The sequence below is a fragment of the Leptonychotes weddellii genome, chromosome 5 (assembly GCF_054177405.1).
Source record: "Leptonychotes weddellii isolate Sample4059 chromosome 5, ASM5417740v2, whole genome shotgun sequence".
NCBI lineage: Eukaryota > Metazoa > Chordata > Mammalia > Carnivora > Phocidae > Leptonychotes > Leptonychotes weddellii.
Window position 1 is genome coordinate 28755615 of NC_138373.1, and position 10286 is coordinate 28765900.

Sequence of the window (10286 nt, forward strand, 5' to 3'; positions counted from 1 at the left end):
TCTTTACCTGGCTTTGTTCCCTCTGGCCACCGGAATTATGACTGTGATAGTCAGGGGGTTGACCCGGACCTGACATCCAGCTTCACAATACCTACAGGAATTCGGAAACTCCTTTTTAAAAGCTAAAGGAAGATTTGGAGAGAATGCCTGAGCCTCTTCACTAGCTTCTGAGGAAGCTTTGGCTCCTGCCTTTTCTACACCTCTGAAGTCACAGTGACGGGCAATGAAGTCTGCCATCATTTTAGCCCAAGGACCAGTTGGTCAAGTTCAAGGTCAGATTGGGTTGTATTGCCCACAGGTAGAAAATCCAAAGGGGAAAATGTTCAAAATGCATGTGAGCATTGTTCTCCCTTCTCTCTCTCTCTACCTACATGCCACAGTGCTTTTGACCACAGGTTGAAATCCCAGGTACCTGCAGGTGCCAAGCAGGTGACATAGATGAGTGACCGCACCATGCTGCACAGGGTAGCCCCTGCTCAGCATCAGCCACGTGTTGCCAGGTGGGAAGACGCAGTGTTAGCAGATAGTCGTATTTTTTAGGATGAGTTAAGAGTTAGGATTTTTGTAAAATCTTCAATTTTTTAGCTAGTGGCAAATAATTTTTTAAAAAAAGCTAACAGTCAAACAAAAATAATCAAAGGCCACATTCAGCCCTTATGTAAACAGTTAAGAGTTTAGTCACCGGAGTAAATCAGAGCCAGGTTTAAATCTCAGCTCTGCAACTTATTGTCTGTTGACCTTGGAGAAACTGCTTACCTCCTCCATGGCTCAGACTCCTCATCTGTAAAGAAAAGACAGTGACAGTGCCCGCCTCAAGAGTTGGTATTCAGATTAACTAAGATCATACTGTCAGGACACACCTGCAACCCCAGGACTGAGAAAAGGACCCGGTACAAAGCAGGTTTTCAACATGTGTTTTGTTTTGTTTTGTTTTGTTTTTGAGTGAACAGATGAGTAAATAATCACCATCATGATTGCTGTAAAGTCACAGGCCCTGCAGGGATCTCAGACCCCTGGTCTTCGCACCCCATGCTAGGAGATTTTGTTTTATTAAAATTGCTGCTCCACCCTCTTGAACCTAACTCATTTAAATTTGGCTTCCCTTCTGCCGTCCCCAAACTTGTGCAGGACAGACCTTCCTTGATGAAGGCACTTGACCCCCACAAGCTCAGTCCCAAGGTAACTGAACCTTATATAATGGTGTGAGGCAGAAGCCACCTTAGTGGTTTCTGGAAACATGTCAGATGAAGAACCTAAAGTGTGTCTGAGTCTGTTTCTTGTTTTTAAATTTTTCTCTGGTGCCTCCTAGATCCAATTGCCCTGAGATGGCAGAAGGACCCTTGTGAAACATTGTCAGCCCTGAGTTGCCTCGTGACTGACAGCTCTTTACAGATAAGGACCAGCAGCCATCTGCCAAGTGGCCCCTGAGGGCTCCTGCCAAGAGAAGAGAAGCTCCAGGGAGCAGGAATTGAAAATAACGGAGTTTACACACACATGCACACACGTGCACACACACACACACACGCATGCACCCACCCAATACCCTCAGCTGTTGAGCTGTAAAGACCAAAATCCTCAAGGGTATTTCAGAAATAATTGCATTGGAGCAGGCCTGCTGGGTCCATGCCCCTTAAAGATAAAAGAATCCTCACCCCATCACGCATGGTGTCCTTATCCATAAACGGTTGACAGGGATCTCTTAGAAGGCCAGTCTATATTTATATGATGCGTTGCTATTCTCGACAGAACCGTCCATCCCCCCGATGGGATCTTCCTCTCCTTCAAGGTGACTCTTGGGCTGAGATGTCTGGAAAACGGCAGGAAGATGGGCAGAATTACCTCCAGCCGGCCTCCCCGCTGTGCCTCAGATCCACGACCCTTCTCCCAGTCCCCGGAGCCCCACTAAGGTACATACTGCTAACTCTGTGCATCACACACGCCGTGTTCCCTGCTACCATGAGGACACTGGACCACCCAGGAGGTTGCCTGGGCTCTTCGGACAGTGCTAAGAACACAGATCAGTCACCTTCCTATTTTCGGCATGTTTACTGACCTTCAGTACTTCCTAAAACCTTGGGGTTTTAGGCCCCTTCTCCAGCAAGACGCAAAGAGTAGGGAAAATAATACCAATTATGTACTTAGTGTTTCCAGGGCTCAAGCAGTTTTTTAAGCATGTAATAAGCTCTGCCCTTCATGGAAATTAACAAGAGGGTTACAAGTGGTATATTTATTGTTGTTGTTGTCCTGTTACAAGCAGGGAGGCTGGGGTTCAGAGCGGGTTATTAACTTGCCTTCTGCTGCCAGGCAAATGACAAAGCTTTATTGGAGCATAAATCCGTCTTGACTCCAAAACCTGAGTCCTTGTAAGTATCAAAAATAACAAGAGCTGACATATCTAATGCTCATCTTACCAGATGCCATGTGCTAAGCCAAGCATTTAACACGCCTTTCTCACTTCCTTCCTATATTTATCGTGGGAGTTATGTGCCATTCTGCCCATTTTAGAGATGAGGTCCCCGAGGCCAGGGGCAATTAAGCATTTGGCCCAAGGATGCATGGCTGGTGAGTTGGGACAGCAGAGATTCCAGCCCACATCTTCCAATGTCAGAATTGAAGCTCTTAATGACACACTATGGAAACTTATTACAAAGATTTCTTAGAAGATCCACATTGACTTATGATCTCAAAATGTCTCCCCATGCCCCCAAATCCTGTTACTGAAAAACTACATCCAATTAAAAAAAAAAATCATGTCAATAGCAAGAGAGGTAGAAACAATTTGATACTTGTATCCTTAAGGATACAATTCAAATCCTTCTCTTATTCTTAAAACATCTGACAATATACAGTACCCTCCCATGGAGCTGTCTAGGACCCCCAAACAACCCCAGCTGCTGCCATACTTTTGTCTCCCAACTCTGAGTGTTCAGGATACTTGGGTTTTCCTCCAGCATCCTATGCCAGAATCCCAAATTACTCAGGATTTGTATATTAGGCAGGAAAGCAACAAATCTCTCCTTTTCCCCTCCCTATTACCCAATCACAGCTTCTAGAGTCAGTTCCCAATTGAAAGAGGACGCTGCATATCCCCAGCCCTTGTCCTGGCTGAGTGGAGGTGCTCAGGAGGGGGGAGCCAGACCCCTAGAATTGCAAGAGACTGAGCACCAGGGATGAGGTGAGCCGCTGGGAGCACATTGCCTTTCCCCTGGGAAAGAGTGGACATAACGTGGCTGCCACCACTGGCTAGGAAAGGGGTTTGTGGTACCCTGTCCATCCACGCCCAGGCAGCTCTCCTAGACAGCACCCAGTGCCCGTGACTTCCCAGCGCAGTTCCAGCTGTCTCTGGAGAGCTTAACTCAGCTCCCACTCAGAGCTAACCAGCTGTATATCTGTATAATATTGTTCACCAGAGGCCACTGCCGGTCAGGACGGCCGGAACCCCTGCACCAATGCCCACTCAGCTGGCCACCTGGCCTGTTCCTTTCAGTGCAAAGAGACATGACTTCCACATCTGGGTTCAAGTATGCATCTTTCCCTTGCTGGCTGTGTGACCTAGGGCAAGTCACTTTCCCGCTCCAAAATCCAATCTCCCCATAATGAATTGGGGACTATAAATATCCTCTTTACAGGGACTTGAGAAAATTTAGTGAGCTAGCCCAAGTCCCTGGCACAAAGAAGATGCAGCATACATGTTGTATCAGCCCCTCTGCTCTAGAAGGCCCAGTGCATGGAGGTGGTGACAGAGTGCTTGAACTCTGAGCCAGGCTCAGGGCAATCTCTCGGAAGTGGACACAGAGGGTCTAAATCCCTTTTTTCCACTCTTTGATGCAGGGACATTCTCTGTATACATTTCTGAATGAAAGGGAAACAGCCTCCCTTTTTTCCTATATGCCTTTCAAATATGCATCCAGAAAGATCTGTCACTGTAAACTGTAATAGGTTATAATGCCTTATGGCCACAACCCACAGTCGTCGTAAATCTCAATATATAACATCTATGGGGGAAAAATCAAAACAGTTGCTTGATTCAGGGGACTCCAAAGTCAGATCACGGCGCTGTCAGAATGCCCTGCACAGATCCACTCGTGGAGAGCTTGTCAAGGAAAAAGCCCATGAAAACAACCTGACTCTCTGCTTGTCCCTGTTCTTTATATCGGGATGTTGGAAAGATCATAGTAATCAGTAAGGATACAGAACAAGCTGCAACAACGTGTGGAGAGCTGACAGCAAGATCAGGTGTATGGTAGGGTCCGGGTGAGTAACTGGGCAGGTGGTCAATAAAGGAAGACATTTCTTGGTGGACCAACACCAAAGACCACTTGGTCTCCCTAATTCCAACTGAGGCTTGAAAATCAGATCTTTTCCTCACAGGCTGTGCTCCAAAAAGTTTGTAGAAGCCTTCCCAAGGTCAAGAAGTTGCAAAAGTCTTGATAGACTCTTTTAAAAAAGGAAAGCATCTAAAATATCACAGATCCGGCAGTTGCTCAGAGCACTTGAAGTCTTTTCCTCTGTGACCCAAGACTGGCCCCAGCAGCTGCCTTTGCGTGGGCCATTCTGGTCCCCCCTCTTTGCCCCTCCTTCCTCCTCAGCTCCTGTCCTTGCATCTAAAAGCAGGGACCGAGGTCTTTGGACTCAGACAGACCCGGGGTCAAACTGAGCCCCCCCGCCCTTCCCACTCGCACATCCTTGGGTTAGTTACTTCATTTCTCTGAGCCTTGGATCCTTCTCTTTAAACACCCAGAGCATACTCATGGCATCTCCCTCTTGGGCTGCTATAGGATTCGGAAAGTATGAATAAAAAAAGCCTTAATAAATACTGGTTTCCAAAGAACACCCCCCAGCCCAGAGCTCAGCACCCATGACAGTGCTGATCACAATACTGAGTACTCACTGTGCACAGGGCTCTGTGGTAAACACTTCACAGTTACCGTCTTGTTAATCCTCACGGCAACCTTATGAGAGAAGTATTACTGGTGCACTTTTAGAGTTGGGGAAACAAAGTCCCGGAAAGGATATGCCATGTATCCAAGAGCTCAGCTGGAAAATGGCTACGTGGGGAATCAAGCCAAACCGTCCGATTCCAGGTCTGACTCTAAGGGACCATCATCAGATGTTCAAGCAGGTGTCCCTCTGCTCCCTTATGATTTCCTCTAATCTTTCTTCCCTCCTGGTGTCAGCTGTTGATCTAGAAGTCCTTTACACCTATAAAGCACTGGGGATTTTTAAGAAATATTCACGTAAAGTGACTTAATCCATCCATCATCCGACGCACTTGGATTAAACCTCCCCTGGCCGCTGGGGGCTCCCACACTTGCAGCCATCGGAGGCCCCATGAATCTCCCCTCGAGCCAGCCCAGCCAAACTGCATATCCGCATTGCACAGAATTTACATAAAAACGGAAACTCAGAGAATGTGAGCTGCTAGGAGCCAGCATTTGCAACCACAGATCTGAGACCTGGATGGCCGACTCAGCATTTTTCGTAAGCATACCGACAGATTGGCAACACCACGTAAACAAAGTGGGCTACGGACTCCTAAGCATTTACGATGTGCAGGAACTGTTCTACCTACGTTGAAAACATCATTGTCCCCAAAAGGACTCCATGAGTTAAGTTCCCTTTTTATCCCCATTTTACAGAAAAGGAAACCAGCTCGGAGAAGTGAAGTAGCTAATAGGTTACACTGTTAATAGGAAGCAGAGCCAGAATCCAAACCCACATCTCTCCGATTCAAAAGCTTGTCCTTTTTAATGTCTATGCTATGCTGCTTCTCCAAAACAGTTCAATAAAAGATAAGGCTACATCTTAGTAAGTGCCAAACCAGGAAAGAGGCAATTTACCTCTTGCTCTCTTACCCGGGACATTTTATTTCACCTCTGCAATGCTCAGTTTTATTCGGTTGAAAAAATGCACATAATAGTGCCCGTGTCCGGGGGTCAGTGTGAGGATTTAGGAGGATAGGATAAGAGAGAGCACAGGGGGGCTCGATGCATGCTTTTGCAGAACCCTCGCTCTGGTCTAAGAAGCCACTTTCCTTGTTGCTCTGCCTTCCCCTTCCCATGTTGGTGAGTCCACGCAAGGCATGAAAGGAGCCCTAAGCCGTGTCTGAATGTAAAGCTGTGCTGTCTGCCTTCCTCAGCCTGCCCGTGGGAGGAATCCGAAGGCCTCAAGTAATTGTCTCAAAAGAACCAATTCAGAGAGAGTACCTTACAGGAGGCAAGAAAATTTCCTCAGCCTCGTTCTGCTGAGTCTTCCGTTTGTAGAAGTTCAGAATCAAAATAATGAGGAACTAAGCATCAGGGCCCTTCCAGGCCGGTTCCTCTGTGAACGCCCAGCCTGCCGGCCGTTTCCAGAAGTCTCCACCTTCAGGGTAGAGAGGCCCTCGAGGCCACCTGGGAAGAGCTAGGAGTACACACGGGTACAGCAGAAAGACTCGGGACCCAAAGGACTCAAAGTCATATCTCGGCCACTCACCGGCTGTGTGACCTTCAGATACTCTCTCCACCTCTCTGGGCCTCCCCGGGAGAGGGTCATTATGTATACCTTGACCTACTGAATTCCTGTAACAGCACTTTGCGATGGCATGTGAGTCTTCTTCGATAGCACACCCTGGTGGCTTAAACCACAGAAATTTGTGTCCCCACGGCTCTGGAGACAGGAAGCCCAAGATCTAGGTGCCGGTGGGGCTGGTTTTTCCTGAGGCCCCTCTCCTTGGCTTGCAGGTGACCATCTTCCTGCTGTGACCTCAAATGGTTCTTTCTCTGTGTGCGTGCATCCCTAGTGCCTACCGTGTCCAAATTTCCTCCTCTTAGAAGGACGCCAGTCAGGTTGGATTAGGGCTCACCCATATGACCTTGTTTAACCTTAATTAGCTCTGTAAAGGCCCGATCTCCATATAAGGTCACAGTCTGAGGTCCTGGGAGGTTCACACATCAACATGTGAATTTGGGGGATGCACATATGTGTCATAAGAGATGGTAAGTACTGTTATTCCCCCATTTTACAGATTGAAAACTGAGTCTTGGAGACGCGTAGGAACTTGCCTATAGTCACACGGCTGGGAGTCACAGCTGGGTCTTTACCATTTTGACTCTCTGGCTTGTTCTTTATATACCTGACGCTGCCAGAGTATGAAGGTGAATGGAACAAACGTCCTAAATGATGTGCAAAGGGTTCTGATTTGAAGGGACCCAGAGAACATTCCTTCTCCCCTGTGGTTGGACACAGAGCCTAAACTACCACTGTTAGTGCACTTAAAGGGATGTCTGAGTTCACTCAATAATATCCCAGAGGAGTTACCAGAAGGCTGTCCTTGATTACTTCCATTGATGGGGAGCTCATTTCCTTACAAGATATAAGATCTTATATCTTACCCCAGAGACCCCTGAGAAACGATAGCATTTACGTAGGAAACTCACCAACAAAGCAGGTTCTCACTCATCCACTCCCCACAACTCATTAAGCAGGGATACATTGTCTTCTATCAGGGGAGTGTGGCTCCAACAAGATTTTACAAAATGGAGCATCAAGGCCTCCTCATTCGAGAAAAAGCAAGTGCTCAGGAGCCGGAGCCCCTAGGGGCAGAACCCTGGCTTTGCCACTTGGTATGACCTTGGGAAAATCCCACGACCTTCCTGAGTCTGAGTTTCTTCACCTGTGGAATGGAGCTGGTGCCTCGCAGGAAGAAAGGATGAATAAAATGCTGTGACAAAGTTGAGGAACATGGCAGAGAGGGGACAGTCTCGCCTCCCCCCACATGCCTGCCTCCCTCCCTCCCCACCTCCCTGCTCTTCTTTCCTCTCTCCCCATCCAGACCCCTCCGCCACAGCGCCTCTGCTCACACCCCACGAGCACAGTGCTCAGTAATCCGATCGCTTTTCTACCTCTCACTCCGATGCTATCGGAATGCTCTGCCGCTCTGCTAGCCGAGAACTGTTTTAATCTCTCCATCAGAGGTGCCTGGGCTGAAATTTGAATTATGGAAAGTAAGCGCACGCAGTGGGGATCCAGATGACAGGGATTTGAGGCAGGGTTTTATTTTTTTATTTTTTTATCATGTAACAAGGACAGACATTTGAAATAAAGCTAGGAATCGTTTTTAAATTCCATCAATGGAGATAGGAAAATTGATATAGTGTCCAATTAAAAGCCCATATGTTCAAAGTCCTACCATTGATGGGGAAGCTTTACAGATATGTATTTAATGCATAATTCATGGGAAAGTGGTATGATTTATTTATGTTTATCCGTGAGGATGGGCTGAGCAGGAGCTATTTTAAACAAATAGTTTTACTGGCTTGAAAACTAAAAGAGGCTTGAAAGCACGACTGATGGCTGAGCATGATGTGGACTCAGCCCACCCACATGCTCCGTGAGGAAAGTCCCCTCCATGATTCTGGGGAGCCCAGAGAATGCCTCTAGAAGTCTCCAGGCCCGCTGCACGGGCACTGCAAGAGCCTCTTTCCCAGGAATGCCGGGAGGGATTCCCAAGTGGGGATTACAGTCGTGTCTGGACCTCCTAGGGTAGTGGTGAGGACACACGGGATGACGTCATCCATAAGTGTGGCGTGGAGCTTGGAGAACCAGTGGGCACCAGGCAGTGCCAGCAGCACCGCCCCTCCCCCCACCGATGCAGCATCATGATCAAGAGCACCAAACATGTACCTGGACTTGAGCAAGTTCTGGACCCTGGGCCAGTCAGTGAACTCCCCACAGTGTCAGTTTATTCATCTGTTGAATGGGGTGATGATGGTGCCCTGTCTCATGCTGTGTGCAGGGAATATAATAATCACATATGTCTTAATGTGGGTTCCCCAAAGTGTTACTACCCCCACTCAGCAGACAGGGCAGAGGACCCCACATCCCCAGCTCATGCCCGTGGTTCTGACATAATTACTAAGGGTGTCCCCCTCATGGCCCTGTGTCCCTGTCCAGAGGACAAATCCTGTGATAATCCCTGAGAGGAAAACATTGGGGTGAGAGAAGTAACGCCCCAAATCACATAACAGACCCAGGCAGGGCTCATACCCGACACTCGACTCCATGCTCTCCTCTTCCCACCACACTTGCCTGCCTCCCCTTCTGCAGTTACCCTCCGTGTCCTTGGAAGAGGCTCCAGCAAGGCTCCAGGCCACGTGGGTCCCACGGGAGATGGGCAAGGCCATTCTCAGGAGCACTGGGGGTCCTGAAGGGCCGATGCTCACAAGCCACATGACTGGGCTGGATCGCGTCCCCATTACGCTCAGCATTTGTCACCCTTCAATTACGAATGTCCACATCAAGCCTGAGACAGGACCTGGGTGCAGATCTTTTATTAGGGGGTGAGAGGAAGCTCCAGTGGGGCAGCTAGGAAGTGAGGTGGGGCAGGGAGAAAACCAGGGCGGAGCGCATTCGAGCAGGACCTGCGATGGGTAATGGGGGCTCCCACCCGCTGGAGACCATCTGAAAAACACATCGGAACGATCCCACTCAGCAGTAAGGAAGCTGCCCGGTTACCCGCCAACCCGCATCCCTCACCCATTGCGGATTGCGCCTGCGCATTCACTCTCTCGCATGCTTGCCTGGCCGAGGATACCGAGCGGGCGGCCCAAGAACACCGAGAGGTGTCAGAGGAAGCCGTCGGCATGCATGGGAACTGGGACCCAGGCCAAGGCCGCAGGCCTCTGCAACAGGAGATCAAGTGCTAGCATCCGTGGCACTAGCTGTCCCAGTTCCCGGAGAAGGACCTGTGACCGGCGCCACTGCCCTGAGTATTCCCTGTGCCAGGATCCATCCCACGCGATGCAGGAAGAGAGTGGCCTGAGATGGCACAGAAGAGAGAAGAGTTCTGGAAGGACGAGGTGGAGCTTTGGAGCTGGTCCTGAGGGCAGCGGGAAGCTACCGATGGGCTCTAAATCCGGAGCGGTCATCATCTGATAGCGCTTTCAAACCATCAGCCTGGCCGCTCCGTGGTGAGTCGAATGCGCGCAGCCCCGAAGCGTGTTCACGGCACAGACAGCAGGGGCTTCATGGCCGAGGAAAGGTCTTTCTCAAGCAGAACTTCAAGCAGGGGCAAATTTGCCTAACTAACCCCTCCGGCATATCCAGCAAGGTCTGGAGGTATTTTTGATCGCCCCAAGTCTGACGGGGACTGCTACAGGCATCTAGCGGGTAGAGGCCCCGAACAGTGCTGCACATCGTCCAAGGCACAGGACAGCCCTGGCAGCAAAGAACGGTCTGCCCTAAAGGTCCCTGAGTGCTGAGCATGAGATGTCCTGCCGTAAGGGATTCTGCAGGAGAGCGGGACC